This window comes from Gorilla gorilla, chromosome X (genome assembly GCF_029281585.2).
Source record: "Gorilla gorilla gorilla isolate KB3781 chromosome X, NHGRI_mGorGor1-v2.1_pri, whole genome shotgun sequence".
In the NCBI taxonomy this organism is placed as follows: Eukaryota; Metazoa; Chordata; class Mammalia; order Primates; family Hominidae; genus Gorilla; species Gorilla gorilla.
Window position 1 is genome coordinate 107,205,650 of NC_073247.2, and position 11,072 is coordinate 107,216,721.

Consider the following 11,072-nt stretch of genomic DNA (forward strand, 5'->3'; position numbering starts at 1 on the left):
TAAAATCTATGTGAAACCAAAGAAGACCCGAAATAGCCAAAGCTATCCTAAGCAAAAAGAACAAAATTGGAAGAATGACATTATCTGACTTCACATTATACTACAGAGCTATAGTAATCAAAACAGCATTGTACTGGCATAAAAACAGACAAATAGACTAATGGAACAGAAAAGAGAACCCAGAAACAAATTCACACACCTACAGTGAGCTCGTTTTTGACAAGGTGGCAGAAACTTACACTGGGGAAAAGACAGCCTTTTCAATAAGGCTGTCTTATTGGTGCTGGGAAAACTGCACATCCATATGCAGAAGAATAAATCTAGACCAAATATCTCACGTTATACAAAAAAAAAATCAAGTAAAAATGTATTAAACAAACACTTAAATCTAAGACCTCAAACTATGAAACTACTGCAAGAAAACATTGGGGAAAATCTCCAGGAGATTTGGTCTGGGCAAAAATGTCTTAAGCAATACTCCACAAACACAGGCAACAAAAGCAAACAGGAGTAAATGGAATTACATCAACTTAAAAAGCTTCTGCACAGCAAAGGGTACAATCAACAAAATGAAGGGACAACCTACAAAATGGGAGAAAATATTTGCAAACTACCTATCTGAGAAGGGATTAATACCGATATTATATATAAGGAGCTCAAACAACTCTATAGGAAAGAAAAATCTGATTTTAAAAATGGGCAAAATATTTGAATAGACATTTCTCAAAATAAGTCATACAAATAGCAAAAAGGCATATTAAAAGATGCTCAACATCATGAATCATCAGAGAAATGTAAATAAAAACTATAATGGAATATCATTTCACTCCAGTTAAAATGGCTTCTATAAAAAAGAGGGGTTATAATGAATGCTGGTGAGGATGTGAAGAAAAGGGAATCCTCGTACACTGTTAGTGGAAAGGTAAATTAGGATGGAGATATAAATACAAGTACTATGGAGAAAATTTGCAGATTCCTCTAAAAACTAAAATTTGGACTACCACGTAATCCACCATTTCTACTGCTGGATATATACCTAAAAGAATGGAAATCAGTATATCAAAGAGATATCCGCACTACTATGTTTACTGCAGCACTGTTTGTGATAGCTAAATTTGGAAGCAAAATAAGAGTCCATCGACAGATGAGTAAAGAAAGAAAACATGGTGCTTGTACACAATGGAGTACTATTCAGCATAGAAAATAATGGGATCCTATCATTTGCAACAACATGGGTAGAACTGGAGATTATTATGTTAAGTGAAATAAGCCAGACACAGAAAGACAAACTTCACATGTTCACACTTATTTGTAGAATCTAAAAATTAAAACAATTGAATTCATGGAGATACAGAGTAGAAGGATGGTAACCAGAGGCTGGATATAGTAATGGGAAGTTGGGGAGTGGGCAGGAAGTTGGTGATGTTTAATTGGTACAATAAATTGTTATTGAGAATAAATAAGATCTACTATTCAATAGCACAAGAGAGTGACTATAATCAATAATAAATTGTACATTTTAAAATAACTAATCACTTCTCAGCCTTTTGGCTAAGATCAAGTGTAAAATAACTAAAGTAATGTAATCGGATTTTTTGGTAACACCAAGGATAAATGCATAAATGGATAGCTATCTCATTCTCCATATTGTGATTATTTTACATTGCATGCCTGTATCAAAGCATCTCATAAATTCCATAACTATATACACCTATTATGTACCCACAAAAATTTAAAAATTTAAAAAAATACTTGAATTGGCTCTCAGTCTGTTCTTAACATTTGCTAAGAAAGTAAATCTTAAGTGTCCTCAATGCATAGACACACACACACACATACAGACACACACAACGTGCAACTATATGTGGTGATGAATGTATTGATCAATTTGTGGTAATTACTACCCAATGAATACATATATAAAATCATAACATTGTACAACTCAAATATATACAATTTTTAATGTCAATTGTACCTCAGTAAAGTTGGACAAAATAAAATAAAATACTTTGGAACGTTTGAATTATTTCTAAAATAAAATAATATATATTCTCAGAGAAAGAATCAAACAAGACTCAAACAAAAATAACATATATGGAAATTTCTTTCATCATTTTTGTGAAGATATTAAAAATTGTAAAGCACTAAAATGATTGACATACTATAATGAATATTTTCTCACACATATATGACAACCTGATAGCAAAGTGCAAAAACAACAACTAGCACAAAACTATTCTGAAAACCAAGATATGATTATGAGTAACAAGGAGAGGAAACTAAGTTAGATTGTGGTATCTCAGTATAAACGTTATACTAAGTATTTCACCATTTATCTTTCAAAGGTATTGCTTCTGTCTGCTCTGCCACACAGTTTACTGTCCCTGAAGGTTGAGTCATTTGGAGCTCACATGAACTTGTACTCAATTCCAATGAAGTGAAGGTACATGTTTATTGGAGATGGAAAAAGACTACTTAACAAGTATTTCATCATTTTCTACAGTCTGACTTAGTTTTCATTGAAAATCTAATGAATATATTCAAGCTCCAGGGGAAACCACAGCCAGCCAAGCAAATAGTAGATTTGAGTAAGAATCAGAGTTATTGCCAGTCTCACCTCTCAGCATGGGATGAACAGTTCAGAGCATTTTCATTTTCCTGTTTCAAAAAGCCTATCTTCTTGTAAATGAAAAAAAAAACTCACCTAACTGATTTTGCATTTGCCCTTTGTTTTTGCATTGGCCTCTATTTTACATTTTTATTTGACATTTATTAGACCAAATTTTCTTATATAACTATTCAAATGTATAAGACAGAATTGACTACAGAGTTTTGTGATTATGGCTTCAACTAGGCTTTGCTCGAGGATATAAAATTATCCTTGTTTTCTTTTTTGTTTTTTTTGTTAATCCTACAGTGGTTCCTATGGTGTACAGAGGGTTCATGTACTGTGTAGTGAGCCAATTTAACTCACATCATGACTCTGTTTTCTAGAACTAGGCCAAAGATGGTCATGACATAGAACTGTATGTCCAAGCAGTCACAAAATAAAGAATTGAAATCTAGACCTTAGGATTATCTTTATAGAGTGTCAGAGATCCCGATGAAAATGGAAAATTGCAGTCAACTATGCATTCACTTGAAAAATTCCTGGATTTTTATCAAATGCTTTGTACATTTGAGACACTTAATATTATGTAGACTGGCAGGTAATTGTTGATCTAGTGCCATCTTGATTATTATTTTTATCTAAAACTGTTTTGGTATTAATACTTCTGTTCCTAGAATTATGTTTAAAATGTATCTTTGTAGCATAGCAGGTCAGTGGAGAAGGGGTAATTTTGATAAAGGTCCCACCTTTCCCCTTGATAGTAAAAGCTCACATGCATTCTATGTAATTTTGACCTTGGTAAGATTCTTTAACTGTTTTCTTTCCAGTAATCCATATTCATAAATAAATGCATCTACTGCAGTGAAAATAGTATTTCCAATGGTGGCAATAATAGAATGAAGTAGGCTGGACATATTAGGAAATTGTGTGCAGGCATGGAGTGAGGATGAGGTGAGGGATGAACAGAAAGGTGGAAATCCAGTTTGACTAGAAGAGTTTGACAGATTATAAGAAGCTTGGATCAGAAGATTCCAGAAGTTGGATGGAGTCGTAGGTGAAGGATAAACTTGTGATCATAAGATTAATAAAGGCAATAAGAGAGAAGTCAGTCATCTCTTATTTCCCATAAACATATGTACAAAAAATGGATTAGTGTACAAAAATTATGTACAAAAAATGGAATAGTGGAGTGTACAAAAATGGATTTTGAAAGTAGACCAGGTTAAGTTTATTACATGTATGACAGTAATACCTAGTCTGCGGTGCAGAAAGCAAGGATCCTAAGGGAATATGCAAAGACCTGATCTTTATTCTCAGCCACTGCTATATGGTATTTACCCAGGGAAGACTCTCAACCTCCCTTGTTTTGCTCAGTCTATAATAACAGATGTGGCAGCTCTGCCTTCCAGACTTAACTGGGTCGGCAAGGTCACTTCCATGAGACCCTGGGTTGCAGCCCTGTCTCTGAACCACTGGCACGTGGCAGTCTGCCTGATGGAACAGATAAGGGAGCCCTGTCCTCTGAAACTCTGGAAAAGACAGCTTCAACCACTGAGCTTGTGCCCTCTGGGCCTGTAGTGGAAGTAGCAGCCCTTCTAGTCTTTTAGCCACTTTTGAGGTCTTTCTTCTGCCTGGAAGGATAGCACATGCTTGCAACTGGATAGCTGTATCAGCCCATCCTGTAGAATCTCAGACGTCCTACAGTCTTTCTTTATGTTGTCCTTTCTTTGTTTACCTTAGTCTCAGCTGGCCCTGTTTCTTCTGATATAACCACATTTTTATTCCTGCTTCTGCTAAAATGGCTAACACCATAATTTCTTTATTGAGTCGTTGTCCAGTCCCACCCTTAGTGTTCTCTCCAGAACATATTTTCTCAATTTTTTGCAATATGAGTAGGCTAAGAATTCATTTTCAAGTTCTGATGCCTTTTTGTTTAACAATTTATCTCTCAATTTATCTCTCTCCTTTTGCATTTTGCTACAAGCAACAAGAATAAACTAGACTGTATTTTCAACACTTTGCTTAGAAATCTTAGGTAAAAGAATCAAGTTTGTCACTTACAGTTTCTACTTTCCACAAACACTAGAACACAATTCAGCCAAGTTATTTACCACTTTATAACAATGAGACTACCTTTCTTCTAGTTTCAATAGCAAGTTCTACATTTCTGTCTGAGACCTCAAGAGAATTAATATTCACAGTCTAAAACAATCTAGGTGTTTTATTAACACGCATCTCAAAACTCTCCTGCTTCTATCCATTACCCGGTTTGAGAGCTAATTCCGCATTTTTAGAAATATGTTAGAGCAGCACCCCACTTTTTGGTATCAAAGTCTGTATTATATGGGGTTCTTCATAGAAACAAAACCAACAGGAGATGCTCATTACAATAACATTGAAGAGGCTCTTCAAATAGAGATTTATTTTAAGGAATTGGCTTTCATTATTGGGAAGGTGTAAATCCAATATCTACAAGATAGGCCAGCAGGCTAGGGACTTAAGGAGGAGATGCAGTACAAGTTAAAAGGCAATCTTCTGGCAGAATTCTTTCTTACTTGGGGAAAGTCAGTCATTCTTTTGTTAACTGACTGGATGAAGCTTACCTACATTATGGTGGGAAATCTGCTTTACTCAAAGTCTACTGATTTAAATGTTAATGTTAACCATAAAATAACATCACAGAAACATTCTGGCTACCTTTTGAGCAAATCTCTAGACACAGTGGCTCAGCCAAATTGACACATAAAACTATCACAGTCCCCCCAAAGAAAACTCGTGTCCACCTAAAATTTCAGGATGTAAATTTATTTGTGAGTTGAGTCTTTGCACATGTAATTAGTGAAGTCAAAATAAGGCCCTACTAGAGTAGAGTAGGCCCTAAACTTATTATGACTGGTACCCTTGTTAGAAGAAGGGAGGACACAGAGACACACAGGGGAAAAAAGTCACATGACAACAGAGGCAGAGGTGGGATTGATGCAGTTACAAACCAGTGAATACCAAAGATTGCCAGCAATCACCAGAAACTAGGCAGAGGCAAGGAAAGATCCCCCCTTAGATCATTCAGAGAAAGGCACTGCCAACATCTTGATTTCAGACTTCTAGACTCCAGAACTGTGAAAGAACAAATATCTGCTATTTTAAACCACTAACTGTGTGGTAATTTATTACAGGAGCCCTGGGGAAGTAATGCACATACCTATGCTTTGTATTTTCTTGTCATTTTCTGGGGCTAGGGAAAATTATCTATATTGGCCCCCAAAGTGTCTTAGAGACAACGTAACACCAATTCCTGATTGTGGCTTATGTTTGGGAAACCATATTCCTAAAAACTGGGATCTTCTGATACTTTTCACTTAAAATAAAATATAACAGGCAACCCTATTATCAGGATTTATCAAAAGGTTAAAACCATGAGGTCATACTCTTTGGTGGCTGTCTGTGGAAACTTAGAAAGTGCCAATGTAAACTTGCATCTCTTCTCTCCAAGCTAAGAATAATAAAATAAAAGCTTTGTCTTGAGTTAAAAAATAAGACATAGGCATGGGCAAGGACTTCATGTCTAAAACACCAAAAGCAATGGCAACAAAAGCCAAAATTGACAAATGGGATCTAATTAAACTAAAGAGCTTCTGCACAGCAAAAGAAACTACCATCAGAGTGAACAGGCAACCTACAACATGGGAGAAAATTTTCACAACCTACTCATCTGACAAACGGCTAATATCCAGAATCTACAATGAACTCAAACAAATTTACAAGAAAAAACAAACAACCCCATCAAAAAGTGGGCAAAGGACATGAACAGACACTTCTCAAAAGAAGACATTTATGCAGCCAAAAAACACATGAAAAAATGCTCACCGTCACTGGCCATCAGAGAAATGCAAATCAAAACCACAATGAGATACCATCTCACACCAGTTAGAATGGCAATCATTAAAAAGTCAGGAAACAACAGGTGCTGGAGAGGATGTGGAGAAATAGGAACACTTTTACACTGTTGGTGAGACTGTAAACTAGTTCAACCATTGTGGAAGTCAGTGTGGCGATTCCTCAGGGATCTAGAACTAGAAATACCATTTGACCCAGCCATCCCATGACTGGGTATATACCCAAAGGACTATAAATCATGCTGCTATAAAGACACATGCACACGTATGTTTATTGCGGTACTATTCACAATAGCAAAGACTTGGAACCAACCCAAATGTCCAACAATGATAGACTGGATTAAGAAAATGTGGCACATATACACCATGGAATACTATGCAGCCATAAAAAATGATGAGTTCATGTCCTTTGTAGGGACATGGATGAAATTGGAAATCATCATTCTCAGTAAACTATCACAAGAACAAAAAACCAAACGCCGCATATTCTCACTCATAGGTAGGAATTGAACAATGAGAACACATGGACACAGGAAGGGGAACATCACACTCTGGGGACTGTTGTGTGGTGGGGGGAGGGAGGAGGCAGAGCATTAGGAGGTATACTTAATGCTAAATGACAAGTTAATGGGTGCAGCACACCAGCATGGCACATGTATACATATGTAACTAACCTGCACCTTGTGCACATGTACCCTAAAACTTAAAGTATAATAATAATAAAATAAAAAAAATAGAGGTAGTGAATAAAAAAAAATCTGGGGCATTAATTGCATTTAGAATTTCTGACTTCTTGAATTAAAAGTGAAATGGAATACCTTTCCAAAAGGTATAAATCAAGAGCAAAATGTAAAAAGAAAACTTAGCCTGAGGCATAGGCATGAGGTAGAATTTTGGCAAATATTCCTTAATTTTCAGAAAAAAAATCATGTGAGCTTGGCCTTTGGGTTTGTGTGACTGTTATGCATATGTCTGTGGGTGTGTGTAATAAGGATATGAAATAAAAGTTATATGATATCAGGGAAACAGTTAATGTTGACATGTATTATAAATACTGGCAAACAAGCAAACTGAGAAGAAAAAATGAAATTGTGATTTGGCTTGATTAAAAGTGTTAGTAATTATAGTCATTTATTTGAAGTGTTTACTATTTGTGTCTAATTGTCATGCAGTTCAACAATGATTATGCATATAATTAAATATATGCCTTAGGATTAACTTTATAATATATTGTGGTTGGTTATGGCACTCAATTCCATAGTGTATACTCCAATCTTCATAGTTTATATCTCTGGTTATGTATTTACAAATTAGAAAAAGAAGAAAGGGAAAAACAGAGGATAGAAATATGGTTTTATGAGCCTGGCTGAATACTGATTGAAGAGATCTGGGAGATTCATATTTTCCGGCAGAGAAAGGCAGAGCACTGGAGGTGCCAATTTTATCAGAGGTAAAGGGCTAGGCTTTGCAAATACTTCTCAGACCTCAGTTTGGTAAGCTGACTCAGTAAATACCAAGAATGACAACACCACAATGGAGTAGTGAGACACTAAATAAATACCTCAATTACTTGACTTTCTCTGTACTCCCAACCCAATTCTGCTATGAGTTGCAGGGCTAGTCCTATTAATATCCAGCAAGCTCCTCATAGGTCAATCTCAAGACTGAAATGGATTAACTAGTTTGGTTGATCTCTGAAAAGAAATCTACTGACTCTAAGAAGTTCTAAATAAGTGTTCAAAGGAAAAAAATGCAGCTAAAGCTCTATCTAGTTTGCATTATTTGTTGTCAGTGGTGACAGGTAGTTGCTGAGTTCTCTCAGATGGTTTCATATGATAACCAAAAATGCTATCATCTAAAATTACAATGGATTTCACCAGTGACTGTCATCTTCCTTCAGGAATCATGGTCATTGCCCAGGTAATGGTTCAGAGAGATGTGAGCCTATGCATTAAATCATGGGTAACCTTTCTACTCATAAACATTCAACCCCAATAATGACAGATAAGCACTCAGCTGTTTTTCATTCAGAAGACTGCAACACCATCATACTTCACTTGATTAAATAGCTAAGCCTAGATTCCCATTATACAGAATATCCTAGTTATTGTACCCCTTCAAGCAGTATCCATTTTGAATTACATTAAATTAAACAATAATAATTTTAGAATTTTGAAAATACCATTTTTATTTTTCCTCTTTTCTGACACCTTCTTGTACTCCAATTAATTTGTATAGCCCCTAGGTTTATTTGAAACATCACTTCAAGGTGCCAAATACATGCTGTTGATAGTCAATCTACAAAGAAAGACTGGCAGTGCCAGCCAGAATGTGTTAAAAATGTGGTAATACAGGTAATTCTCTACATTATCCAGGTGATGTTGTAAACCTATTTATATAATTATAAAAATCTTAAAAGCAATGGGACTAATCTAAATTTTTAATGATGGAGAATTATTAAAGAACATTCTTCGACTCCCCTCTTTGGAAATCCACTCACATACGGGCAGTACTATTAAGACCTTAGCTCTCTGAGTATAATTTAATTTTATCAAATTAAATCATGTAATAAGGAATAACTGAATTTAATAGTGATAAGTTCACAACTGCAGTATTTCAGTTGAATATTAAACTATTTCTAAGTAGAGTCCCCTGTAATTTTTGTTTCAGGAATGATTCCAAAGAGCTCAGATTTTTCCGTGCAATGTCTATGCCAAAAGAAGAAAAAATAAAAAGCTTCTATTTGCCAAGAATATTCTGAAGATTTTCCCAGAACTGTAAAAGCAAGAATTAACAGCTCATTTGCAAATAGTGCTCTGAGATATCTCAACGACATAAATGTACTCTTTTGGTCTGTGTTCTCCAAGGAGTATAGCTTAAATTTTTTTCCTACAACACTTCCTACACCTGCCACACGCTGTTTCTTCAAATGAAAAATGTGCTAAAATCACAGGGCTTGCTTATTGGATCAGCCTGCAGCTTCCAAAGAAATTGACCAAGACTCCTGGATAATGAGAACTGTTAATTACCTGCAAAGATCTGGGATGTGTGTTCATTACAGAAATTAATTTACTACGTAATAAAGACTGACTGTTCATTCTAAGGAAGCCAAAAAGGGTTGTTTTAAAAAGGTCTTACTGGGATATTTGATTCAGCAGTAAAGCTATAACTCTAGAAACATGAATGGGAAGAGATGGGAATAAACACCCCAAAATTAGTACAATTCAAGAAAAGATGACTGTTGAGACATTAACATTAGTAGGAAAAGGCAACTGATTCATAGATTCATTGACCCAACTTGACTATGAAAGCATTGTTGCACTTGGTCTTTTTCTCTATCTATTGAACAAATATATGCCATATAGTTTAGTGCGCACTGGAAGTATCATAAATATTTCTGGACTTGTGTTGATTACTTTTTACTATATTGAGCTAGCTTCCAAGGAGAGTAGAGAGTTGCAAGTGCTAATTGGATATTAATTAGGCAATGGTAATTTGCTCTACAGATATTAAAATTTGTAATTTAATGTTATTTGTAACAAAAAGTGAAGTGAACTGGCTTAAATTTGGGGAGGGAAAAGGGAATAAGAATATGTTTTACCTATGATGTATTCTGAATTCAGTGTGTTAACTGCCTCATCACTTGCTTAAGTGATGTTATGGTTAATAAACTTGGACAGGTGTGTGACATTAAAATCAAGATTAACATAACATCAAACTCCATAGTAGCATAAAATGACTAGTGTCTACTATAGATAAATGTTTTAATGAAAGAAGCTGGAAATATTCCAGGTCATAATGCAGTTGCATTCAAAATACAGATCAAATGTCACCTCCTCTGTGAACAAAGGCTTTCTTGCAGTCTTCCTTCAAAATGGGTGAATAACAGTAGGTAACATTTATACTTTGTTCATACACATATGTTTAGACTTAGTACACTGTAATTAAAATATCCTTTTGCCTCTGCTTCTTTCCAATTAGGTTCCATTTTACTCAACTTTATATCCTAATACCAAGCACAATACCTGGCCTATAGTACAAACTCAATACAAATTTGGTGAATCTCAGCTAGGAATTTCTGGGTCATATGATGGTACTATGTTTACATTTTTGAGAAACCGCCAAACCATTTTCCACAGTGGCTGCAACATTTTACATTCCTTATAGCAATGTACAAGGGTATCAGTTTGTCTACATCCTTGCCAATAATTTTTATTTCTGTTTTTTTCAGATAATGGTTACAAAGTGGTATCTATCTCATTCTGGTTTTGATTTATTATTCTCTGATAAACAGTGATGACAAACATATTTCCATGGACTAATTGACCATTTCTATGTCATCTTTGAAAAATATCTATTCAAATCCTTTGTCCATATTTGAATTGGGTTGGTTGCTGCTGTTGTTCTTCAGTTGTAGGAACTCCTAATATATTATGGATATTAATTTTGTATCAGAAATATGAATTACACACATTTTCCCTTCCTGTGTGTTGTCTTTTCACCCTGTCACTGTGTCCTTGGATACAAAAAAATTTTAATGTTGATAAAATCAAACTTATTTACTTTTT

The 11,072-nt window shown here is 35.0% G+C and overlaps 1 pseudogene; it reads left to right on the forward strand.

Annotated features, from left to right (window-relative positions):
* The first annotated feature begins 1,531 nt into the window (after positions 1–1,531).
* On the forward strand, positions 1,532–1,695 carry LOC115932593 (uncharacterized; annotated as a pseudogene).
* Positions 1,696–11,072: the final 9,377 nt, after the last annotated feature.